Here is a 27,057-nt window from a genome sequence, read left to right as displayed (position 1 = left end):
CCCGGTCTGAGTTTGGGTGGTGAAGGAGCGGATTTTGCCCTGGAGTGTTGCGGTTTGTGCTATGGGTAGAAGGTAAGAGGCAATGTGTGCTGTTCTGTCTCCCTGTCCCAATTCCGTCTCTCTGATAAAGACTGTTTGCTCTCTGTGCAGCTTGGAGGTGCGAACACGGAGAAGGTTTTTCAGTTTTGGTGTGTGTTGGCTTGTGGCCGTGGATATAACACGCTTTGAGATGTGATTCTGGCCATTCCTTCCAGCTTGCCAAGAGCCCTCCTACAAACTTACCTCAGTCTGAATAAAAATAATCCCTGTTTGGTGTGTGTGTGTGTGTTCAGATTGCTTTGGAGGTGGCTTTATCTCAGGAGCTGCTTAAACTCCCGTGTGAAGATCCCCACTGTCTGGATTGAGCAGGCAGGACTGTAGAAGTGGGGGCTCTGGGGGAAGTGACTTGACATAAGGAAAGCTAAAGTTTCCCTAGATGGCTTATAGGATCAAGTGGGGCAAAGATGAGTTTACTGGTACCTGCAGTAAATGATTTCTGAACCCTAATTCTTGGTAAAATGTTTGAGTTTTCCCCTTGAGTCAGTTTACCAAGTTGAGGGGAAAGTCACTGCCTCAGTATAAATATTATTTTCACTGGAGCCAGCTGATGATGATTATTAATTGAGAAGTCAGGGAATGTCATCTTGAATAGCAATGTAATATTGTGACAAAAAATTATATGCTTTGTGATGCCAACTCTTTCCTGTTATGGTCAGATGTAATATTTATGTTCTTTTGTTCCTTTGCTCTCATTCTTTCCAAAAGTTGGTATCTGCATCTATGCCAGGTCTGGAAAAATTCTCTTTTTGTTGAAAACAGCCTTGGATAGTGAAGGATAATTCTGCCTTCGCTTGTTGCAGAAGGGGAGTGTTAGTCTTGGGGAGCTCAGGGTTATTGCCTTTAATTCACACTGTGGGGGGAAACATGAATTTTAAGAGCCCTCCCTGGGAGCTCGCCCCTCGGCACTGCTGCCGACTGCACGTGAAGTGGCACTTTGGCGCCATGTGGAAAAGGTTGCCTGGACCATCTTGCATCAATGACTAGTTTTTTACAGTTTTATTGCATTTTCTCATTGCGCAGGGTGTAACTGCTGTTGCTTGCAAAAGCAGATGGGTGACAGATTGGTCTGGGTGACCTTACCAGAAGGCATCGTTTATTATTCCAAAGTTTCGTATAGTTTGCTAAAACATTTCTCTTAACTACCTACGACAAAGCCAAAACTCTTACATTCCTACAGCTGTTTCTCTCCTGGCTTCATACAGTAAATCCCACCTACCACGTAGTCCAGCAAATACTCATTCTTTTGAGACCGTCTCTAACAGGTTATTCCCTGGTGGCGACCTGTAACACAATGAATTTCAGAGATGCAGATTACAACTCATTATTGCTTCTTTTGTTTGCTTAAGGTATTTTTCCACTATTTCTTTGTTTATACATGAGTCATCTGGTATTCTATAGTGGTTTTTATCATTTGCCAACACTCACGAGGGAAGAAATAACTTTTTTGAAAGTAGAATAACCAAAATTATTCTTATTGTTTTATTGGCAAATAAAAATATAATTTATTAGCCAGTCAAGAGCAATAACTCTCAAGTGTACTACTTCAGAATAGCTCATTGAGATCTCTTTTTTTTTTTAATACTAATTTTGTCTGGACTATGTTAGTTAATTTAAAAAAAAAAAAAAAAGAAATTGGAGCTGGCTTTTTCAGAAGTATTTAGGTGTCTGACCCCAAGTTATTTCAATGGAAATGAGGCAGCTCTGTCCCTTTGAGGATCTGGGCCTCAGCCCAAATTCTCCGCCACTGTGAGCGCACGTGGCCGTGTTGTGCTCGGTGAAGTTTGATCCATTTACTCGAGCGTGTGGTCAGGGCCATGGATGGAGCCGATGATTCCGTTTATAGATGCTTTTTTGAAGGAAAAGGAAGGGCTTGGGTTCTAGTGTATCCAGATTTGGACAAGGCTGCGGAATTCCCTCTGTAGGGAAGCGTGTGTCTGTGGCGAGTGGGTGATGGAGGCGAGAGAGAGAGGGCAAAGGGTTTAGTGAGTAGTTTGTTCACGTGGTCTAGTTAAACCTCTGGCAGTAGGTGACAGCTCTGTGAGGGCAATTAATAAGCCATCCCCAATCCATTTGATTCTGTAATTAAAATATCCCCTTCTTTGTGTTTCACGTATGGACCAGTTCTTAGCAGGCTGCGCACAGCTCTGCGGAATTAATCTCCATTTACACCTGCTGCGAATCAAACTCTTAATTTCTAAATCAACAGGCTGCCATCAGCCTTTGTCCTCCTTTTCAAGTCACCCAGGTTTGTCGTACCTGTAAAATGGCCTGTTGGGAGTGTGTTGGGTGGGAACCGACCCTGGTCGGAGAGGCTGAGCCCGGGAGGAAAGCAGCCGGTTGTATGTCGGGGGTTAGAAAGAAGAGTGTGCTGTGGGCAAACTGGGGCTCTGCTGGCAGTACAGCACGGTGCATCGCAGCAGCTGCAAGAGCTGAGAAATCCTGCCAAAAAAATGGGGGTTCAGCCTTTACAGGAGTGACCTAGATGTGAACACAAATAGGTGCCGTTGTAATGTCCCATTGTGATAGAGCTCAGGGCTTAATACAAAAGAGATTTTTCCAATTCCGGGTCTGTTAGTACAAATCCACGGAGTGATGTGGAAAGGCGGTGGCTCTATCTGGTTCTTTACAAGCGGAGATTAAGCAAACCTTCCTTTTTGGAAAGGGAGAAGTGGGACAGTCAGATGCTTTTCATCCCTATGAACTTCCAGCCCCTGCGTTGGTCTGATCGAACCCAGTGGAACCTGGGCAAATATTTAAGCTTATGTTTCATAAGGGGAGACCTTATAGCAGCCTTCCAGTGCCTAAAGGGGGCTTACAGGAGAGATGGAGAACTCTTTCTTGGGGAGTGTAACGACAGGACGAGGGCTAAAGGTTTCAAACTGAAAGAGGGGAGACTTAGATTGGATATTTGGAAGAAATTCTTGGCTGTGAGCCCCTGGCCCAGGGTGCCCAGAGAAGCTGTGGCTGCCCCATCCCTGGAGGGGTTCAAGGCCAGATTGGACGGGGCTTGGAGCAACCTGGGCTGGTGGGAGGTGTCCCTGCCCAGGGCAGGGGGTGGCACTGGGTGGCCTTTAAGGTCCCTTCCCACCCAAACCAGTCTGTGATTCATCTGCTGAATAAGGGTGGTTGGCTGCACTGGGACCCTGGGGGATCACGAACTTTAACTTTTGGTCAGGAAAAGGCTTGTGGGGCAGAATCTGAGTAGGAGTATGGCCCTTAGATCCAATGGGAGGGACCGGAGACGTGAGCCGTGCTGCAGAGAAGATGTAAGGACTCATCTGTCCAGCCACTGGAATTATTCCTTGTGCTCCCATTTAACTCTTTCTCTCAGCCTGGTGCTGGCCAGTTCATTTGTTTGAATTAACACATTCTGGGAATGTTTGCTTTCTGCTTCAGCTGAGGGACATACAGCAACTGAACCCAGGCCAGAAGGGATTTTTTTTTTCTTTTTGCTTTCTGTCTTTCTTGGTTGCCCTAAAAGTAAGAAAACAGTGAAAATAGTAAAACAAACAAGAAGAAATGATCTGCTGGGGTGGAGTTCTTCCTTTTTCCATCACAGAAATTTTTTAGCAAAACACCCTGAAAATGTTTGACATCCATTTGTGGAATCTCTATAATTAGAATTAATAAAAGGACATGTCAAGTACACCTACCTTGCAAACCACAGATGCATTTTTTTTCTCCCCCTCTCAATGGCTTTAACTTGTTCTTCTGATTGGCATCTGCAGAGAAATTATAATTAGCCTGTGATATGCATTTGGTGTGCATAATGCCTGGGTTTTTCTATAGGTATGCATATATTCCCACACAACTCCTAGGAGGATTCCTTTAACTAAACAGCTCAAGGTATCCAGGATAGCAAAAACATTAAAATAAAAATATCTCTGCGAATTGGGTTGGTGGTCTCCAGCACATTCCCAGTGGATGCTTGCCCACATCAGCAAAATGCTGTCTGCCGCAACTGCTGCTAATTAGCACCCCTGTTGGCAATCTCAGCTGAACGAGCCAGGGCTGAATGGGCTACAGAGGCAGCGGGCATTAACAGTGGTCCCAGCAGGTCTGGGCTGAGGAGTGGGCAGCAGGGAGGGAGCTTTACTTGCCCAGTGGAATGTTCCTCCAACTTCGGAGAGAACGTGTCTCTTCTGAGACTCAAAAAGTCTCATTCATGGTTGCGCTAACTTAATTTTTGTTTTTCTTCTCTCTCCATTTTTGCCCCTGCAGTTCTCTGTTTCTATCCAGAAACTGACTGTTGGTCAGAAGTTTTTTTGCGTGATCTTTGTGGTGAAGAGGTTTGCCTAGGCCTGTGCTGCTGGTTGTTCTTTAAATTGATCCTTCAGTGAGAAATGGCAGGGGAAAATCTGCAATTCTCTTCCTCTTTTTTTTTTTTAATTCCTTTGTGGCTGAGTCTGAAGACTTTACTTTCCTGGAAACTGATGGGTGTGACTTGCCATTATTTTCTGTCTTATGATCTCAAGAAGATTAAAAGGACAGCCTGCATTCCACCAGCTTTGCTTAAGCCTTAGGTGTTTAGCCTGTCTTCTGTAAACACACCTTCCCTCTCCAGCTGGAGAAGGAGAGAGAGGGAAAAGAAAGTGCGCATGTGTGTGCAAAGCCGTGTCCTTGGTGAGTCCCAGCCAAGGACTGGTGTGGTATTGTCACCTCAGATGTCTCCAGCCCAATGGAGGCGGGAAACTGGAACGTAATAACTCTGACATTGCACCTTCCATCCCAAACTGCGCTGCAGACTTCTTGCAGTGTTGCCTGTTATTGTCACTTCAACTGCTGAAATGTGGCCCGGGTGGAGGCAGAGAGGTGACAGCCACCGTGGCCGGGTGGCACGTGGGGTGCTGTGGGTCAGTGGGAAGGGGGAGCCGTGCCCGCCTGCAGTCGGGAAGGGCTTGCGCAGGAGGTAGCGTCTTTCATATGGTCATTGGAAAAGGGACTGGAAAAGTGAAAAAAGTAGGGTTTGGGTCTGTCAGCCCTTCCGCAGGTTGATTTTTAGCAGTTGGGTTTTGTTATTGTTCATCGATAGGCACAAAGTTCCCGGCTGGTAGGGACCTCTGCGCAGGAACCGCCCTGCGTCGCTCACGCAGGCCAGATCTTTCACGTTTTCCCTCATCTCCGAGATGAGCAGTTCTGTCACATTAGGGGATGTTTATGATGTTCAAAATAAACAGGTTTTATGTACTTAATCTCAATCCCGTTGGAATTGAAAAGCTTTTTTTCAGTGATATCCATGTGTTTTGCAACGGCTCCTCAGATTTAAAGGGTAAGGCGTATATTGACGTTCCTATCCAAATGTCATGTCTGAAGTGGTTCAGAAAAGCTTTATATTCACAGACAGATGAAAAGAAACATGACAAGAGGAAAAGCTACTGTCAAAAGAAACTCGGAGCAGTCCTCCTGTGTTTAAAAAAAGGAGATAACTAGAGAGAGAAAAGGAAATGTACATAAATAGATGAAAAAAATAAAAGTCCCAATTTAAATATTTCAATATATAGGAATTTCATGGGATTTGGGAGTCGTGTTCTCCCCAGCAACGTTTTCCCTTTGTGACAATACCGGCGACCACCATACCAGATTTTTGTATGGAAAAATCCCATTATTACAATGTGATCTTTGCCTCAAAACTGGGCTGTTCTGTGTTTTGTGGGGGGAGGATGCCAAAGCAACAGGGACAAATCCATCCTTTTTGTGTGTGCGGGCAGGGCACACTCCTCTTGCTGCAACGCTGCTTGCTCAGAACAGCAAACTGGAATTCTCACCACTTCCGAACCCAGGGATTCCTCCAGACTTTTTTTTTTTTTGAAACCTGACGGGCAATTGCCTCGGTACCCGGAGCACAGGTTTGCAACCCCATCGTGTGATAAATCAGACCTTTCACTCGAAGTTTTTCCTGGCAGGAGTACTAGAACAACCCTCTGAATAGCTACTACTGCTGAATTTTAAAATCTCTCTGGCTCTTTGCTCAGCCAAAACTTAAAGTTACAGTCAACTGGAGTTTGGCAAAGTGTAATGTTCTGTAACCTTATCTTTTTATAACAATCATGTTTATTGGTATTATACAGTGCATTACAGGACCCCTCTATAGAGCTGAGGTGCTGTGCCTGTTGCAGCAGGATGTATAGTTTAGGGAATCGTAACAGGGCTCTCAGCCAGCTGTAAAACCAGCCCAGGCGGTGTGGTCCAGGGCTGCAGACCCTGTGGCTGGGGAGAGGGATGCTGCCGGGCAGCTGCAAGCCGGTCCAGCCTCCCTCCATCCCCTCTCCTGGTCACTGCCTGGAAAGGTAGTCACACACTCCTTGAAGGACCTCAAAGGGGAGCCTGGATTGTTTTCTTTAATGGAAAAAAAAAAAAGGAAAGAAAATGAGGGTAAACCACCAAAATTTAACTTCTGCTTAACTTAGATCATCCAGAGTCCATGTGTTTTCCCACCCAAATCCAATTCACTCTGGCTGGGTTTGGCCTGGTGCATAGAATAAAAGCTTAAGCACAAATGTGTTTCAAACTGAGAGCTGCAAATAGTTTCCCACTTGTTCTACGAGCAGACGCTGAGCTCGGGCCTCTGAGTTTCCCCTAACGTGGCTAATAAAACTCCAAATATCTAAAGGTGCTTGCAATTATTTAAGAGTTAATAGCCCTGTTATCAGCTGTTCCAGGAATAAAGCAGGGACCAGACTTTGCATCCTGGCAGTAGAAGGTAGCAAAATCCTGTCCTTTACCCTCGCTCAAGTCTGTGTAAAGGTCTGTTTCCCCACCCAGTTGATAGATCTGCAAAGCTAAAAAAACCAGGCTGTTTCTCGAGGATCTTGGCACCTCCACCTTAAACACCTGCAAACACCTTTAATGTACTAACCGAGGGTAACTTCGTAGGTGCTCTGTAGGAGGAAGGCGATACTCCCGTTGACTGTGGGTCCAAAGTCTGCCAACAGGCTATATAAGCCTGTAGGAAACAATCTGCAGTGGTTTTTGCGTCAGGAAGAGGAGTTTTTCCTGCTCGGATTGAGGAGTCATGCTCAGGAAGGCATGCTCGGGTGGGTTCTGCAGGGGAGCTGCTGAAGAGGGCTCCCGTCTGTTGGTGTTGTAGTGGAGCATCCAGGCTTGGCACCTATTTTTCTTGACATTAAAATTATTATTTTCAGCTCTGGGTTTGGGCATGACAAACCTTCCTTTTTCTGACCTTTACCTCTATTTCTTGCAACTATTTTTGCATCAAGCCACCATTTTTGACTGAAGCCTTTCCAAATCCAAGTGTCAACTTAAATAATGGGGCTCAGTGAGTTACTGTCTTCCTTACTACTGTTGTCAAATTTTCTTCACCCCAAGGGCACGCACCTTCCTGGGAGGAATGAAGGCACCCTTGGGTTTTGTGCAGACTCTTGCCTCGGAAGTGAATGGAGGTGTTAGTATCTCCTGAGCCACTGAAGGCAAGAAAAAGCTGATACTTTGGCTCAGCAAGTGAGTTACTTCAGTTTCTTCTTCTTAGAGACTGATACGTCATCGCTTCAATGATATTATTTATGAGGGTTTTTTCCTTATTTTTCAAGCATAGAAAAAAAAAAAACGTCTTGCCATGTTTTAGGAACAAAATGAGTATTTTACACACATACCAATAGCTCTCTGGAAAGCACTTAAATTTACAAGCTGTTCGTAAATTTACTGACAGTTGGCAACACTGCATCCAACACACAGGAACCCTTTTGGAAAATAGATCTATTGTAAATAATATATATTGCAGCTTAATCTGAGCGTGCTTTAGCTCAAAGTAGTTTTAACAAATGTGTTACCTAATATATTTTTTAAAAAGCTATTTGACCTGGAAAGATGATTTCAGTATCTGAAAAGCTATATTTAAAAAAAAAAAAAAGTAGCCACCTTCTCTGAATGTTTCTCAACAGGACTCTTGTGAGGATACCTTTTTCTGGCGTTGGAGTGGTTTGACTATTTTATACATCTTCTGCTGTAGTAACATGTAACTCAAATAATCTAGTGCTCGTATCCTGTATAGGTGGAGGATCTTGATCTTTTTTTGGTCAGTGGTAGTTATTTGCATTTCAATCAGGAGCTGGTTTGTATAAAGAGAAATCGCTTGTGCGTGTGTGACTCCTTAGCTGTGGGCATTATTACGTGCCGTTTAGGTTTATGTACGAGCTGAGGTGGCACTTTATCGAAGACAGTCAAAATCTATTTGTATTCTATCTAATAGAGGGTTGTAATACTGGAGTTGGTGAATCTGATACAGAAAACCCATTGCTGTTATCTTATATTCCATATTTCTGTGGCTGTGGTGGTATTTAGTAGCTGGAAAAACTAGTCTAAAAATCACCTAGATGATAAGATTTGTAGCAGAAAGAGCCGGCGGTGGGGAAGGGGGAACAGGATCTTTCCCTGTGAGCTTCCTTTTCAATTCCAGCCACTGGCCTGGTGGGGATCACAGGATGCTTCTCAAAGTGCGGTGAAGGTGTTTCTGTCGTTGCTGCCTCAGTGCTTACTGCAGTTTGTAACAATTCCTTGTCAAGCTCTAAATACAGCATGATTATTTTTTTTTTTGATCATCAGGCACATCCATGAATTTGTCGCTCTGGAAGTACTGTTCTGGCAGGGCACATTCTGAAGGCAGGGCGAAAATGGCGTTTTGATCATTACCTTAAGCAAGACATGGGCAGCACAATAAACCAACAACGTGAACAGTTGCTAAATCATAGAGAAAATTACTCCAAAAATCTTTAACAGCTACAAATGCCTTTAACTTCATCATTACCCAAATGCCTCACGCTGCTGTAGTACCAATACTAATTTTGGTTTGACACCATTGCTGCAGGGCAGTCATAGGATCCTATAATGCTTTGGGTTGGAAGGGACCTTAAAGCCCACCCAGTGCCACCCCCTGCCCTGGGCAGGGACACCTCCCACCAGACCAGGTTGCTCCAAGCCCCGTCCAACCTGGCCTTGAACCCCTCCAGGGATGGGGCAGCCACAGCTTCTCTGGGCAACCTGGGCCAGGGGCTCACCACCCTCACAGCCAAGAATTTCTTCCCCAGATCTCATCTCAATCTCCCCTCTTTCAGTTTAAAACCGTTCCCCCTCATCCCATGGCTCCCCTCCCTGATCCCGAGTCGTCCCTCCCCAGCTTTCCTGGAGCCCCTTTAGGGACTGGAAGGGGCTGGAAGGTCTCCCCGGAGCCTTCTCTCCTCCAGGCTGAACCCCCCCAACTCTCTCAGCCTGTTCCCACAGCAGAGGGGCTCCAGCCCTTGGATCATCTCCGTGGCCTCCTCTGGCCCCGCTCCAACAGCTCCGTGTCCTTCTGCTGTTGGTGGCCCCAGAGCTGGATGCAGTACAGTCCATGCACAGGGATCAAGCACAGGGCTGCCAGCCCAGCCTGAGGGCTCTGCTGGGGTCACCCCCAGGTACCTGCACCTCACGAATAAATGTGATGTGATCCACAGCCTGTAGAGTTCAGAAACTTCATGCAACTTATCCAGTGTTGTCCAGGGCTTGAAGTCGATGGGAGACTTTCCGTGGATTTCATCAGGAGCTGGATCCATCCGAGGGTGAATTAGAAACAGAACCTACACCTCGCAGCTCCCAGGCGTTTGCCTTGCAAACAGAAACTGCTGCTGTCGCAGGACGGAGGTGACCTAAGCACCAGCCATGGTGTGGGATGGACAAAGCACTCGAGCAGCTGGTGACAGCACCAGTTTTCATCCTGTTTCCCTTGTGTGGTCGAGGACTGGGAGCTTTGAGGCTCCTGTGCTGCTGCCTGAGCTCCTCATCCATGGTCTCGAGGAGCAGCGGAGCCTCCCCATCCGTGGACCGGGGACGGATGCTCTCGAGCAAAACACAGCCCTGTGCAGCAAAGCAAAAGCTGTGCATGGAAAGGGCTAGGAAACATTATATTGCTTTTGTCTAGCCGTAATGAAAATAAATGAGGGCTTCAATTTAAAGTAGTTACTAAAAATTTGTTCTTTCCTCTGCCTTAATTCCAAAACTGACTTGCAGCTAATTAAAACTGAGTCAAGCACACTCTTGCTGTGCCGTGCTAGTGTAAACAACAGCCATCTGAGTTTCATTACAATAAGGAAATAAAATAAACACAGGGCCAGAAAACAGTAGTTTGGGCATGGCTCATTACAGCACAATGCAGTTAAAATTTTTTTTTTGTAGAGGCAACAGGACCAGAGCGGGTATGAAGGGGACTCTCTTCATGTTTCTGTCCTGAACTTTTCCTCCCCAAGGAAAAGCAAAGCCCCTGCTGCTCAGCTCATGGCTTAAAAACACCTCTGAAGCCTGCAAATGGTGCTTTGCTGCAAAGCCGCCTTTATCCCCTGCCCCCAGGGTTCCTCGCGTTGGCTCGACAGAAGCTCAGGGGAAACGGGGCATTTGCAGAAGGAGGGTGAGGGCTCGGCTCTGGGAGCGCGTTACACGGCTCTGCTGTGTCAGGCTGCTCCCGTGTGCTGCTCTCGGCACCAGCCAAGAGGGCCAAAGACAAAAATCACAGCTTTCCCCCATCCCCCCTTTTCTCTTTAATAGTAATTTTGTGTTCTGTGGAGGGGAAGCCCCTATGTGCTTTGCGCGTGAAATCTCCCGTGTACAGCAGCTGCCATCCTCTGCCGCTGGGAGTCCCTGAGCACGGCAGGCTAAGGAGACATTTCCCAGGCAGCATCTTCACCCGAGGACCAAAATTTCTGAGCTCCTGGAGATCTCGGGCTGTGGTCTGAGCTCTCAGCTCTCCCTTCCCATCACCCTTCAGCTGGAGGGGAGGAGGAGGGAGCTCTGGGAGAGAAGTTTCAGTACTTTTTTCTGCTAGGTCCCTCCCACGAGTGTCTTCCTTGCAGAGGAGCTGGAAATCCTCTCTGCTCCCGTGTACATATTGAGGGAGAACTGAACTGGAAAGCCACAGGCAAAAAAGCTCATTTTGTCCCGAGCGTTATCCTCCCATGCATACGACGTGGTCTGTAAAATATTCTCATCCTCGCTGGATTGCGAGTCGTGTTTCCAGAGCCCAGCCTGAGCTCATCTGTGCTCAAGCTGTATCGATCTGGCTTTTCCTGGATTAGCCCATTGTTAAATACAGATCGGCAAGAGACGGGGAAGCCGGAGTGGCCGAGGCAAAAGCGCTGCTGCTGTTGGGTGAATTAAGTCCTCTCCTGATCCGTCACCACGGCAGGATTTTCTGCTGGCTCTCTGCTCTTGCCTATCTGTTTGCAGGTGTGCTGGCTTTCATGGGCTTCTGGTTATCGCTGGACGCAGTTCTGTAACTCATTAGAAACTTTTCTTACTGCCAAGGCTACACAGGGGGAGAAACATTCTGCTTTAAGATGCTTACAGCAAGAGAGAGGGGATAACTGTAGCGTGGGGGAAAGCCCTGCTGTGGCAGATGCAGCCTCAGACATAAGGATGAGCCGACAAGGAGTTCACACTGGTCTGGCTCAGCTTGGCTTAACAAAAGGCAAATAATTCTTGAGTGAAGGTTTTCCCCCGGATCCTACGTTTACTGCAAGAAAACGTTACTTGAACCTTGAATATTAGCATGGATTTACTTGTGTAAAATGACCTTAAAAATTTTACTGGTTTGGGAATATAATTAGAATACACTGTATTCCTTGAGTCCTAAACTCAAATCCCTGTTAGGGTAACCCGTTATTTTTTTTATTTGTCAGAAGTACAAAAAAAATGAACTCAGTTTACAATGATTTGGGTGTTTTATAAACAAATCTTAAAATAAAACTCAGCTTCTGATCCTCTCAAGGGCCAAGTTCTCCCAGTTCCCACTGACTCCAGAGGGCTCTGTCCTGCACAGGATTCGGATCTTAAACTAACGTGGTGCTTTTAAACAATTATTATTAAGAGAAAGGATAACCTGGATGGCTGTGCAGTCAATACAGGGAGAAAAATAAAAACTTGACTGAAAACCCCTAGAAGTCCAGAGACATTATAAAACCATCTTAAAAATTGTTTTATAGCCTAAAATCGTATTTGCACCTTCGAATCAACCATTTTATTCCATAGGAATAAAAATACGCCTCTCCTTCTTAGAGCAGCGGGGGAAGTTATTTGAAAAGGTGTAAAAACCCGTGGACGGGCGGGACATCACCGCAATCGGTGAGGCTGAAAAGCAATGGAGGAAAAAGCACTTGGGAATGACAAACTTGAGACAAGCAAAACAAAACTAAACGCAACATTGAAACGCGTGTCCTGGAATCAGCATTAACATTAATCTGTGGAAGCAGTCACCTGTCCATAAAAGAAAAAAGGCAGCTTTTTTTCTGCTGCAGAGGTTTATAAACGATGAGTGTGTTTTTAAACAAATGTCTGAGTTTTAGAATGCTGAACGCTGCCCTCCTTGTGTGAGCAGGCCCTAGTTTAGGACTTTAAAGCTGGTTTTTGAAGAATGTCCTGCACATAAGGAAGAAAACAAAACTGAAAAAGAAAAAAAAGGCAGTAAGATTTGGGAAGGCTGTGTACTGGTGTTCATGGGAGTATTTTAAACCCAGCTTGTGAAATGGGCTTAGAGAAAAAGAAGAAATTAATGCTGCGACTATTTTCTCCTGTCTCGTTAGAGCTAGAATCTCTCCTCAGTGACAACCCAACAACACATCGGATGCCTTAAGTTTAAATTTTCAGCAGCAGAAAGGGATAAACCCCCTTTAGGGCAGACGGGAGAGGACTCAGTATCCCACAGCCCCGGTGCGAGAGTGTCCTGTTTGGATGTTGTCAAACCGCATGTGCTAAAGCTGAGCAGAGCCCTGGCTTCCCACCATCCCTATGCTTTTCCTCTTCAAACTTTAGGAATTTCTTGGACTTGGTTGTGGCAGCAGGATGGTGTTCCCAGGGATCACAGAATCATAGAATTGTCAGGGTTGGAAGGGACTTTAAAGATCATCTCGTTCCAACCCCCCTGCCCTGGGCAGGGACACCTCCCACTAGATCAGGTTGCTCAGAGCCCCGTCCAGCCTGGCCTTGAACCCCTCCAGGGATGGGGCTTCCACCACCTCTCTGGGCAACCTGTTCCAGTGTCTCACCACCCTCATGGTGAAGAACTTCTTCCCAACGTCCAGTCTGAATCGACCCGTCTCTAGTTTTAATCCATTCCCTCTAGTCCTACCGTTACCCGACATCCTTAAAAGTCCCTCCCCAGCTTTCTGGTAGGCCACTAGAAGGTCTCTGCGGAGCCTTCTTTTCTCCAGACTGAGCAATGCCCACTCTCTCAGTCTGTCCTCACAGGAGAGGTGCTCCAGCCCTCGGATCATCCTCGGGGCCCTTCTCTGGACACGTTCCAGCACGTCCATATCTTTCCTGTAGTAGGGGCTCCAGAACTGGATGCAGTACTCCAGGTGGGGTCTCACGAGAGGGGAGTAGAGGGGGAGAATCGCCTCCCTCCGTGTCTGGGAGTCATGTGCCGGACACCAGCCCGAAGCCTGGGGGGAAGCAGCACTAGGCTCTCGCCAGCCGCGGCTCCATCCAGCACCTCCATGCGCACGCACGTGTCCTGCAGGGTGGCTGCAGAAAACTTTAGGCCCCACCAGCATGAAAATCCACCTTTTCCACAGCAATTCGCTTGTGGCCTTTGCTCCCCGGTGCAGCACCGACGTGTGCCCCCGGCTGCAGCTGCTCAGCTGCGCTCCGGCACCGCCGCTGGCACCGGGAGTTGGCCCCGGCTCCAGGCGACAGGCCCAGGGGCCAGTTGGCAGCCGGTGTGCGCCAGGGAGGTGAGAGCCAAATCTCCCTCTGCTTCCCCCCCTGCCCAAAGCTGGAGTCAGGCCGTGGGGTGGATGCTGCGGTGGGGGCCCGCTGGATGGACACCAGCCCAAGGGGGATGCTGGCATGGGAGGGAGGTGCTGCGGGGTGGCAGGGAAGTGTCTCCCGGCAAAACATCTCTCCGGTTTCAGCCTCATCCTCCAAAAGCAAGGAGGAGATCACGCGGGAATGGGATGGAGAAGTCCTTCCTGGCAGCACAGGGCTGTGAAAGGGTTAATAGCTGTTGTTGTGAGCTGCTGTTTTATTTTCCTGTGCATCATATTAATAAGGAGCACCTTGAAGCAACAGGCCCAATCTATCCTCGTGTCTTTCACCCCCTTTTCTAAAAAAAAAAAAAAAAAAAATTAGAGCGTTTTTACCGCTGTTTGCTTTTCCAGTTTCTTTAATTTGGGTAATTGCTTAGTCAATTCTCAAAAATATATTTTCTGTCTTAAAAAAACAGCAGAAAATGACAGATCACCTTCCTTTCCATCCCAGCTTTGGCATGCGGGTCCCAGATTGTGCATTTTCTCTGCGGCGCCACACCAGCCTCCCCTACTTAATTAATTTCCCTTCGTTTGTGCAGCCTTGCACTTAAAGAGACAGTGTCCCATTTTGATGGTTTGGCTTTGGCGAGATTTCAAAAGTGTCACTTCTTAAATCTTTCTTTTTTTTTCTCTTTTCTTTTTTTTTTTTTAAACTTCCCAGTGTGCTGCATGGCAAAGAGTTGGCATTTTTAAATTCCCACCACTCCCACTCTTTCTCCCCCTTCCCTGTCTCCCTCTTCTCTCCAGCACTCAAGATCCAGATCAGGCTATTTGGAAAGAGAAGGACGCATGGGACCGCGTTTCTTGCCTGTGCTTGTGAAAGGGCAGCAGGGTTTGGTCTAATCATGCTCTCAAGTGCTGGAGTGTCCAAGAGCTACAGAATCCTCCTGGATTCCGTGTGACAGTGCAGCTGGTCAAAGGCTGTTTTTCCTTTATGTCAGCACGGTTGTACCAGGCTCCTGGATTCATGACCTCTGCCATCATCAATGATAGCAAAGGCTTTGATCCAAACACCCCAAAGCATAAGCGTGTTTGACTCTTGGAGCGAGCCTCGTGCTTGCATTGGCCAGGGTCTTCAGGTTTAAAACCCGTTATTTTGGTTCTGCATGAAAGTAATGTTATTCTAGCTCATATCTTTCATTCCAGGTTCAGGATTAAGACTTTTCCTCACCTTTGTTCCATTTCACTCCGTGCGACTGAAAGGGAAGAACATGCCGGAAGGACTTGCTTTTAGATTATTTTTTAAAAAGTCAGATTTATTGTACATCTTCATTTGTCGTCCCATTTTTCTATTTCAAAAGCTCATTGTCTGCGCTGGGTGTTTCTCAGTCAAAGGCAGGGCTGCTGCTGTTAAGCAGCGTCACAAAGGCACGTTTCCTATTTGTTAACAACTTGCAAGCTCAGCTCTAAATCAGTCTCGTTCTTTTGGTCTTCCCTCCCTCCTGAGCCTCGCAGTGCCTCCAGCTCCTTCCAGGGAGCTCCGTCCCGTCCCCACGGGATGCCCAGCTCTGCCCGCCTTCCCCCTCCCTCCCCTCAGCAGTGCTGCCTAACGCTGGGGGGGTTTGTGAGTTTAAAAGCTAAACAGGGGTCTGAAAGTCCTAAGATAGTGAATGCCACCAGGAATTGAGAAGACTGGCTGCGAGCTTTTCCACGTGTCTTGCAAACCTTGGTGAAATGGGCATTGCTATGGCTGCAAGTTGTATTTTGCACTTCCTACAAAGATTTGAGTAAAAGCTCCCACCAGCATTGATGGGCTCTAAAATCTTCTAGTAGTCTGCTTGTTTTGCTGCAATTGGAAGCAAAAGTGCCAAAGTATATCAGGTTTTGCTGCTCCTGGGCTTGTTCTCTCTGGAGGCACTGGCCAGCCCGATCTCACGAGAGGTGTGTAGTTGAGTTTTCCGGCCTCCAAGGTTTTTACTATTTGGATAAGCATCAAACTTATCTGAAGTGAACTGAAACTCCATGTGGTTTGAGGAGGACTCTTTAAGAACAAGCTGATGTTTCTTTTTTCAAGCTCAATAAAGAAAACCTGCTGAGACCAAAAATGTTTTCTACTCTCCATGCACGGATCCTCAAGAATCCAGCGATGTCTTCCAGCACCACGTCCAGCTGTCCCAAGCTTCTAGGAAGCTCAGGGATGAAGGCTCCCCTGGAGAAATGGACACTGCAGCTCCACTGTATGGGCTCTCAGAGTCCCATGGAGACCAGGGACAAATGTCTCCAAACTGCCACCTTCCCTTTTCAGCAGAATAGACTGTCAACAAAAGAGCAAAAGCTGGCAGTGGTCAAGTCTGGTGCCCAAGGCTCAAAACCCCACTAAATTCGATCAAGCAAAATAGTCTCTAGTCAGAACTTATCTCCTCCTGAAATAAAACATACAGTAGAAGAAGAAACAAATTGCTTGACACCTCATTAGCAATTGTAGGCAGACTCCATTTTCACTCCAGGGTCTCATTGGAGTGATTTGTGAGGCAGCTTTTCCCTACCTCTGCCTCTCCCCTTAATGGCCCGCATTTTGAGGGAGTTGGAGGCAACACAAGAACAACAGTGATTATTTGTGGTGTTCTGGGACACCCGTCCCGCTGTCTGCTGCTGGAGTGCCCCTCTACCTGCTGTTGTTTCTGGAACCTGAAGCCCGTTTCATGTTGCTTCTGTGCGTGTGTGTGGCTGATTGTTAGGAGGACACAGTTGGCCCGGAGCAAGATAACCAAAGCTCGCATGTCCTCTCAGAGCTAAAATGTTGATTAAAGTTCACCGGCTGACTGGATGCTTGACGGAGGAGACACTACTAAGCACAAACGTGTGGGTGTTGGGTGAATGTCATTGCTTCAGGGCTGGAGAAGAGTCACTGGCTGACTGCGTTCTCATGCTACAGAAGAGCACAGCCCAGAAAGATGAAAGAAAAGGAACAAGCCCCCCTCCTATAATGATCAATTTGTTCTTTCTTAATTAAATGTCCAGCCTCATCGCAGTTTGATCCCACCACACTTCCTCCGCAGTTTGGCATTCTCATCTTGGCTTGCAAAGCAACTTAATTTCAATTTCAGGACCTTTTTGTTCTTGGGGTTTTTTTTTCTTCCAAATCCCCCATCCACCCACCCACCCCAGCAGGACGTGTCTCTCAGGAAACCGGTTCCATGCTCAGTAATAATTTTTGAAATGTAAGCACATCAAAAAGGACTTTGACGAACACAGTAAGACTTTTGAGGGAACCGTTTGTTGTTGTGCTGGGATTTTTTTTTGGCCTGCGTGCCCATTTTTCAAATCCACACGCACGAGCAGATAACTTATCTCGAGCGGAGGCAGCAGTGAGCCCTCAGAAATGAGCCGGAGGGCAGTGATTTGGAAGCCCAGCCCCGAGGCAACATTCCTGCTGTAAGGCAGCAGTCTAGGAGAGGGATTGCAATTCTTTCTGGGATTTAACATTTTTCTCTATTGCCAGGTAACTGCCCTGCCAGGGAAAAGAAATATGTTACTGTGTACTTTTCTCTTGATTTGACTTAGAAGTGGACAGGAATAAACCAGGGCTAAAAAAAGAGGGGAAAAAAAAATCTCTTCTGTCTTCTAGTCTTGTCGTCTTCTTTCATTGAAGTCTCATTTTAAATTTTCCATACCACCTTTCAAAAAAAAAAAATACAAAAAATTCCTCTACTTCCTACACCAGAAAATAAAACAGGTGGTTTTCCTATTGGAGTAGATACTGATGGTCTGTCAGTTAAACCATATTTTAGTCCTTCAAACCAAAATGTAATATTGAGATCAGTGTTGTGATTACAGGTCATCATTCTAACGGAGCCATCAGCGGTAATGCTCAAACCGAGATCTGATTGTTCTTTGGTGATTTTTTTTTTTAGTTTATAGGTTTCTTTTTCAGCAGTGCATCCTGAGATTCTTCCCCCATAATTTAATTTTTTTTTTTCATTTCATTATACTGGATTTAATTCTTCTTCTCATCAAAATATTCAAATGTTAGGCAGTTTAACCTTGCAAATAGGAATGAATTTTCACTGTTAAAAAAAAAAAATAATACAAGAACTAGAAAAACACCCAGATAACCACCTATCTGTTTGAATTCCTTTTCCCTCATTCCTTTCATGTAGCAATATTTCATCTCAGCGTGCTTCAGCCATTTAACACAGGCTGAGCCACGCTCCGGAGATCCCTCGCTCTCCCCACTGGCTGTGGAACAACCGGAGATGACTGTTTTAGACTAAACTCCTAACGTTCAGCGAGCGAAAAATATGATGGAGTCTGTCTCACCCGTGCAAGGGAGGCTGGAATTAAAATGATACCTGATGAAATTGTGTTTGAGAGGGGAAAAAAAAATGTTGCTATCAATTTTCTCTAACGTTTTTTTAACAGAACAGGAGAGTGCAATTGGTTCTGATAAACGGGATATTGTATGACCAAGAGGCGAGGAGAGGGCAGCTTCGAGCTGAATGAGCAGCCGCTCAAGGGCTGGTACAGTAGCAAAACCGGCAATGCCATGAATATATTATCCAGGGATCTAAGGCAAATGCGTGTTGTATTGGATACCCGCTGCTGAATGTAAATCCATAGTGCTGAAATACTGTATATTTATTGTGCAAGCCAAAGCTGAAGACAGTTTCTGTTTGATGGACTCCCGGTGATGAATGGATTGTTTCATTCGAGTAAATGAACTGTCAGAAACAATGGCTACACAGTACAATTTCTCTCCCCGTCCCCAAAGGGCAGGAAAGCTCTGCAGCCAAAATAAAGTTGTATTTTTTTGTTAAGTCTAGTGAGATGGCAGGCTTGGGTAGGGAATTCAGAGGAATGGATATGGATAGTTTGACCTTAAAAAAAGCTCACCTCTCTTAGCTAAAAGCATTTAGGTTGTGGGCAGATTTGTTTCGAATCAAAGTGAGATAAAGGTAAGTATCTGTCTAGGCAAGGTCCTAGAAGTCCTCGCTCTGGTTTAGGGTCAGATGTAGGTGTTTGGGAGAGTCCCACTACCACCAGAGAGAGCAACGAGGTATACTGGGTCCTGGGCATGTCCCTGTCTTCTCCTGCACAACGGGAGCTTAGGAGCCACAAGCAGCCAGGGGAAAGAAGTCTCCTTGCTCATCTGGCAGAAATACACGGTGGTCCCAGAGGACTTTGATCATACCCATGTTTGACATTGTGGAAGGATGAATCCCTCTGCGATCGGAAGAGGGAGCAGCTCAGCAGCGTGAGTTACTGTCCCGGCCAGGGGAATGGTCAGTTAGAAGTCTGGGAACAGCCCCCGGGGTTTGGAAGAGGCAAACCAGCTTTCCAGCTGGGTGCTCTGTCCTGCAGCTCATTTCTGAGGGGTGGGAGAGATGGAGACCAGACCTACCATACACCCCCTGCTCGGCCTTCAGACCGCTCTTCTGAGGTGCCTTCACCAAGTGTCTAAAGCTACAGGACTTCACGAGTCCCTGTGGCTCTTTACCGGAATTGTCCTTAACTTTTCTTCCTTTGTAGCTCTGCACTTAATGGTGGTTTTATGCCCAGACATTCAAAACACTCCTCAGATGTAAATTCCTTCACGTTTCAGATGCTCTTTCTTTTTTCTTTGGCTGAGTTCTCCTTTCTGGAGAGCCATCTCAGCTGGCGTTCTTTAGGGCTGGGGAACCCTGCGCTGCCCAGGCTCTGGGGAGCCCCCAGCCCCCCCTGCCACCAGGCGCTGGGTGTTCACGGCAGCACCGACGAGGACACAGCAGTAATTAGCCATTGGCAATAGCAGATCTCGCTGCACCGAGTTACCCAGGTCTCTGAGCGGGAAAAAGTGAGGTAGACAAACATCACACTACAGAACTGACCGTAACGTTACATCAGTGACCGTGATGAATGATAAGAAAACGAGGGCTGGATTTCATTTTGTTCCAATTTTTTTTACAGGTTCCTAAGCGGAAACGCGCTGTGAAGTCAGTCCTGAATGAAACCTTCTCGGTTGAGATATTTTCAGAGGCAAAGTGCTTTCGCAAGACGTGGTGAGGCAGAGAAACCCTGAGCTGTGTGCACGTCTGTACGGTGAGCGTTGGGATTGAACAAAGCTTTTGAACAGAAATAGAAAATGTATTGCAAACTGCAGGTGGTTTGAGATAGCTGCGGAAGAGAAATGTTCGTGGAAGTAGCTTTTTGCAGCTCAGGCTATAAGGGGCTGCACTGTGCAATTTCCCAAATATTTTTATTATTTAATAGTCCCTTTCTGAAATAATTTCCTGGACATATCTTTATCTAAGAGGAGAAATAAAATCTAAGGGCAATTTGAGGTTTTCCTTTCAAGAAACTAGTTTCTGAACTAAGCGGAGGGCTCTTTCAAACAGGTTCCTTCTCTTCTTAAAGGGCTGATCTTACATTTGCTGTGAGACGGACAGCAAACACCGTACCAGGCAGTAAATTTCCATATCTTGTGCAGAGCTTCCACCAGTGCTTGTTGTAATAAGGAAAGTTTTTTAATTATACTAACAAATTGCCAGTACGTTTAGAAAATAACGTCAGATTAAACCCTGTTGTAATTTCTCAGTAAAATAGCTTGTTTACACCATTCGTCCAGAAAGCCTGGATGTTTAATTTATGACCCGGGATCCTCCCTGTGTCAAGACAAAACAACGGCAGCAGGAATAATGACAGTTTTTCCCATTTCTGCCCTGTGTCCTTCAGCCAGATTTCTCTTCTACAAAGTTAACACAAGCAAAAGTCAATCTGTGAAAGTGTACAGAAAAAAGCCTGATTTGGGTACTCCCAGGTCACAGAGTTTAACGCACTTTAAGTTGTCACATTCAGAGCGCTTTTACTGGCTCCGGCTGTTCTGCATCCTCTCTGCTTCGGGCTGTCGCACACTAGCGATTATTTCTCCCTCCTCCTTGCACAGTTAAGCTGTGAACACCTCCTGCCTTTCTGCTCGGCTTTTAGAAAGGAGAATTTCTACTTTCTAATTGACAGCCTGGTGTTCTCCCTGGGGGTGCTGCTGGGTCACGGGTTCTGCACCCGTGGGCAGCCCAGTTGCGTTACGGCCGTACATCCCACGGGCTCGCTGTGATTCAGGGAAGGTGGAGGGAAGCCTGGTATGCCCGTAAAACATGGACCGAAAGCAGCTGATAACTAATTTGAGAGGAAAAACATGACGTCAGTTTATTCCACATCTGTTCATGATGCAAGTTTCAGAGGCAAAAATCAGTTTGAGGGTTAAAAAACCCCACACCTCTTGGTTCTGTATGGTTTAAAAGCAATCTAAAGGCTGTATGAGTCACTGTTATTAGATGCTAATTAGCATTAACTAGATGTTACCCAATAGAGTCCATCTATCGGTGAGTAATTTTGGCATCAACTGACAGATCCATTAGCAGAATTGATCCACGGCAGTGCTGTCCTGCAGCCCAGAGAATGTGCCCCCGGCTGCGTCGTGCGAACGGGCTCACACAAACTCCCTCCAGCTGCAGGACGAGCCTGAGCGTGACCCTCAGCCCTGACACCGCCGCTCCAGGACCCGCGTGTGAACTCACAGCATCGCCATGTTCATCCGAGGGTCTGTTAGCTCGAGAGAGGGGGACCTGAGCCACCAACTGTTTCCCAAAGTAACTTCATCGTAGAGTCTATGGCTGTCAGTCAAGGCTGTCTGACGTGAAGCATGGGCAGGTACCAGCAGAGCGCTCTGTAGATTGGAAAATATGCTCATCGCTGGGAATGCTTCTCGCTGCCAGCAGCTCGAGTTTCCTGTTTGTGCCGGTCGAGCACCCAGGCTGAGGTGGGACTTTTCGAGCTGCTCCTTTAAATCAAACATGGCTAAAGAGGGATCAAGAAGACAAACGAAGAAAGCAAACAAAGAAGGGCAGTTTCTAAGAAACCCTGGAGATTTACGGCCTCTCCACCTGACCTCGTGCCAAGTTTATTTGATCTTCATCCACTGCTGCCGAAGGGGAGCGTCCGGATGGACCGCGCTCCCACCTGACGTCTGCCCTGCGTGTTTTTTCCAGGCAGAGCTGAATCAGACCAGCTCTTCGGGTCACACATGAGCTGGTGCTGCCTGTAAACAAGCTGCTTCACTAGTGATTTACTGAGCATCAGGCATCGCCCCGTCGGCTGCAGGAAAAGAAAAGGCAAAAAAGCTGCAACGTGTAGCAGGACATGAAGTCAGAGCTGCAGGTGCCTCTGGAATGGGTGCGGGGGACCGAGGTGCTTTCAGCCCCTACCTTCAGAAATGAAGCACTTTGGCCAAGTGGCCCAGCTGGGGACACGCCACTTAGAAACAGGGCGATGCACAAGCAAACGTGGCATGGCCGAGCCAAGACAGACCTCCTGGAGACGGCCCTCCTTTGCTGGCAAGCAGTGCAAAGAGCAGACTGAGTCGTTTCAAACCAAAGTACAGTTGTACAAGTTATCATCTCCACAGACCTCCAGTTTTGTATTGATTCAGGCCCAGAAGCCTCCAACCTTCTGCTCTGTATCCCAGAGGAGATGCTCTCGCTGAGGGGCCGGGGCGGCCGAAGCTGCATTTCCAGCAGCGACATGAAAACATCTGCCAGGGGAGCGGAGACCTGGCGAGGGAACAGGCTCCGCAGCAGTGCCACAGCCATCGTATTCTTCATCAGGGCAAGCTGTGTATGTGTTACCAAAAATCCCAAACCTCGATGACAAGCTGTTTGTGTCTGAGTGAGGGACAGGGGCAAGTCCTACCTCTATTTCAACTCTTTTTTAACTTCTCAACAGTCTGCAGTTCTCGCCTGCTCGTTCGGCTGCAGTTAGGGCTGACTATATCCGCCAATATTTGTGCTGAGTCTAAGAATGTTGCTGCTTGGCTCTCGGCAGTAGTAATGCCATTTTTTCGTTTGTTTTGTCCCTATAACATTTGCAGAACAAGAAGAACTGTTACGGGAGATTTCGTGTCAATTACAGTTAGCACTTCAGTAAGACGCTAAGAGGACAACAGGCATCCTCTCCCATTCAGGACCCTTCTGACTTCATAGAGCTTTAAAAAAAAATAATGGAGAAGAGTCTTGCTCTTAAGACCAGAAGAGGCCATTACAGTTGTGTCAGCTGAGTTTTGCAAGTGGTGACATGGGAAAATTTAGGGGAGACAGAAAATAAGGAAGCCCCAGAAGACCTACACCCAGAAATAGGCTGGAAATGTTTGCGTGATACAGCAGCCGCTTTCCTTTCCGTAGCCAGCAGCCAGCAGAGTCTTTTATATAATGATTCTTCAATGCAGAGCTGCTGATTTCTGCCCAGGGCTTGATTAAATATTGTATCCCTGTGTGAAAGAGCTGAGAGAATGCCCGTTTGTGTGCGCTGGTGTCTAAATATTTGCCTGTGATCTGCTCGACGACCCAGTACTCCAGGGAACCAAGGGGAGCTGCCAAGTCAGCACACTCCAACCCTTTGCAAAAAGCCACACAACGGTTTGCCAGCGTGGGACGAACGCGCAGGCTGCGGTGACAAGCACGGGAGGCGAAGCCGCGGGCAGGGCTTCACTGTCTTCTCGCTTCCAGAGATGGTTCCTCCTCCCATGGGTGAAAACAAGTCTCCTGTGCAAGCAGTGCTGGAAGTGAAGCAAAACCCTGGAGCGGCCGTCTGTCTCCCTGGGGACACAACAGTGGCTGCAATTTTCTTCATAGCAGGTCCAGAGCTCAGCAGGAGCAGCGGCGTTTCGCCGGTGGGAAGAAGAGCACAGCAAGGCAGACCCTGTGATCCACACTCACCATCCTGGCTTTGCAGGACGTTATGTCCCAGCTCCAGAGTTCCTTTCCCTTTCCTCTTATCCTTCCTGGTAAGAAGGGCTCCTCCTTGCTGCAGGCGTGAGGTTCGGGCAGCCGCCGCAGCTCCACGATCGGCGGGCTGGCGGGACCAAGGCAGCAGATCCAGCCTTTGCCAACACTCAGCTGCGCACCCCGGCCCTGCACACACCTGAGTGCGCTGCAGAGGCTTTCCCAGGGTGGTTTTGGTTGTTCTCCCAGGGGATGCCGAGTGGGGAGCTGGGCTGATGCTTTGGTTCCTAGAAAAGAGAGAGTAAAGCTCCAGGGAGCGAGGAGGAGGCGGGAAGCATCATCCTGTGAGGGCTTGGAAGGCTCAAGAGAGAGCCTCAAACCTCTTGTTTCTGAGACACAAAGCCAAAAGAAGTCCAGTAATTGTTGGAGGAGACATCGGAGCCCACAGGCACCCCTTTCCCTCCCCGGCTGCTGCTGGTTTCCTGACCCAAACCCACCACGCTCTGAGCCGCGGCGGGAGATGCCGGGAGGAGGAGACCTTTCTCGTAACGGTTGAATCCCAGCGGCTGTGGTGTGTGTCTGGCGGGGAAGCAGGTTCTGGTGGCTGCATGGGTGACAAGCCACTGAAGGGGAAGCTGCATCGACAGCCTGAGCTGACCCAAGGTGGAAACACTGCCCAGAACTTGCCCTTCACTCCTCACTCTCGTTTGCACAGGCAAACGCACTATCTGTCTCTCTTCCTTTTGTTATTCTCTTGCTTTTTACACAGAGGGCTGCTGTCCCTCTTAATTGGGCCAGTTTCCAGCCCCCATTCACCTCCTCTCTCCCCGCTCTCTCAGCTCCTGGTAGCCAGAAGGCCACTGCCGTCCCTCCTGGGCTCAGCTGGGCACAGAGCTGCAGAGAACCCACCGGGTTTGGACATGCCGTGAGCCCCTCGAGGGCTGTTCCGGGGGGTGCTGGGTCCCGCGGGGCTGTAACCTGTCTCTGCAGTCACCCGGTGGGTGCCAGCTTGCCGGCAAGGCGAGCAGCCTCGGTGCCGAATTGCTGGAAACTGAAGCCCTTTTAAAAGCAGCCCTCCTGACATATAGCTAGTGGAAATACCCCTTCATCTGACCCTGAAGGACCACCCAGGGGTTACTCAATCCTACAGTCCATCTTCTGAAAACCCACTGTAACAAGGTGTGTTAAGCTCTGAGGTAGATTTGCAATTGCGGCCAGGGCTAATGACTGCAAACTCATCTCCCTTGTGACCTTCCTCCTCACACATGGAGGCTTTCATCAGGCTCCTCATATACATATTGCAGTTAAATGTCACTGGCATAAAGAGGAAGGACACCACCTCTCTAAAACAAAATAAATAGATTGCATTGGCATCGTTTAGGTTTTTCCCCAGCCATTTTAAAATAAAATGTTTTTTTGGAAAGCCTCTACCAGGATAATTCATGTCTTCATCAACAGAGCAAATTTGTCTCTAAGAAAGAGAGCACAGTGAGCAAGAAAAATATTGTGGTCCAGCAAATGACACACGGGTTTGCAGGGTAATTACAGCACCTCGGGTCCTTTGGCTATTTGAGCGGAAAGGGGGACGCTTGTTGGAGTTCATCAGAACTTAAGGTAGTTCCACTGAAATGCCTTGCCCTTGGTCTCCTTTCCTTGCTGGGACTGTACTGTAATTTGCCATCTCCCTTCTCCCCTCCCCTCTCTTGGAAGAAGCATCCTGAAGCGAAGGAAACATCTTATCTGACATCTTATCCGATCTTCTCACATCATGGCACTTCGATTAACAAAGGACCAAAAGTAGTTCCTGGTGGTGCATCAAAAGGTCTTCTTGGCCGGCTATTTCAGCCACATCTTTACCTGCACCTAATTCAGCTCAGACCTACAGAAATCATGTGTCCGATATGAAATCAGCCAGTTCTTGTCTCCCTGGACCAAAATTTCAGCACCTTGGATGAGTATTTAAGTCAGGGTAAATGTATGTCTGAAATGCTTTTGAACGCTATTCTTTAAAGAAATCTTATCTCGCTGCTGACTGCAGTATTATGCCCCATGTGAAATAACACATATTTCCCCTAAACTTTTCAAACATTTTTTCCGAGGCTTGTATTATTTTATCTTTACAATATCTAAAATGTGCTTGTCCCTAAGCCTTTGGGCACATGCACAAATATTACTTCAAGAGCAGTATATTCAGCTGTGTTCGCTCGTTTACGCTTTCATTGAAGTCTAAGCTCAGTAACATTAACTGTAATTGGGGAGGAATCAGAGCAACAATTTCAACAGGCACCAGCAAGGATGACAGAATGTTGTATCTCTATTTCAGCTGTGCCTTACGGCTCTTTTGGTGCAGATCAAGCCAGCAAAATACAAGTTTGAGCTCCGTGTGTGTGTGTGTGTGTGTGTATGTGTGTGCATCCCGTAGTTAATTACGCAAGTTTAAAGGCATGGCTGGAGTTATGTGAATGCAACGTTGTCTGCAGAACATGCCTAAGATTTCAGAAGCCAAACTATGTGGGATTTTATAGATCCACATAAACACCTGAACACCAACTGGAAATGCATGCAGTGCCGGGATAATAGGAAGAATATGTTCTCTACCATGGGCAGCTTTAAAGGAATAGGCATCTCCCTCTGTCAGCTGGAGGATCTCAGCAGCCTCCAGAGTGAGCACGTTCCAGTAGCTAAACCTTAGCAGGACAAATACCTGGAGGGAGGAGATGTTCTTGTTCATATTTCTGGCCAAACTCCAGGGGCCAAGGAGGTGTCTCTACCCACCGCCTCCAGATCCAGCTCCGGGGTGCACGTGTGACACAGAAGCAAACTGAGAGCACTCCTTTCCTTGGTCCAACATACAACAAATACAGCTGCGTGTCCCATCCCCTGGGGTGATGCATCTCCTGGGGTAGGTGGGACAGGTTTGCCCTAAGCGCTGTTGTCCCCTCTTATAGATGAGGAAAGCGGTGCAGCAAAGGCATTTGTCTCCTGACTCAGACGGTGGCTGGAGCTCAATCAGATCCTAAATGTTTACGACCCTAATTAGCTCACATAAACCTCCCAAGGAGGGGACCTTGCTGCTGCAACACGCAGCCCATTATTTTGGAGCTAAAATCCTCATCCGTAACGTGCATTTCCTCTGCTGTAGCAGGGGCTGACACCCTGCCCTTCCTGCGGTGGCTGGGGATAGGAGCCGAACACCCTTTCTCACTGCCAGGGAGCTGGAAACGCCTGTTTGCAAGAAGCAGACTTGATTACCGTTTTCTTTCTCTGTGTTTTGTTTTAACACATCGCCACTCCCTATGAGGTGACCTTCAGGCTCTCCTTGACACCAAAACCTTTAGCCTAACCCTCCACCGCCTGGTATCTACTGCAATCATTTACAGTGGTGTCAGTGATCTTTAATACACAGCTGTTCTCCTCTGGAAATATTTTTCACAGGTATCCGCGACAGAAGTTTGATGGCAGAGGTGGGTCAGACCCGGTCT

At 47.4% G+C, this 27,057-nt stretch overlaps 1 long non-coding RNA gene across 1 annotated transcript; it reads left to right on the top strand.

The window, feature by feature from the left end:
* Window positions 1–26,240, top strand: LOC141751191 (uncharacterized). Its single transcript, XR_012589901.1, has 3 exons — window positions 1–72; window positions 19,770–19,901; window positions 21,209–26,240. It is a non-coding gene; the product is annotated as an uncharacterized LOC141751191 (long non-coding RNA).
* Window positions 26,241–27,057: the final 817 nt, after the last annotated feature.

The sequence above is a fragment of the Larus michahellis genome, chromosome 14, assembly GCF_964199755.1.
Source record: "Larus michahellis chromosome 14, bLarMic1.1, whole genome shotgun sequence".
Lineage (NCBI taxonomy): Eukaryota > Metazoa > Chordata > Aves > Charadriiformes > Laridae > Larus > Larus michahellis.
The sequence above is the reverse complement of the archived record's forward strand: the minus strand, read 5'-3'. Positions and strand labels throughout refer to the sequence as shown.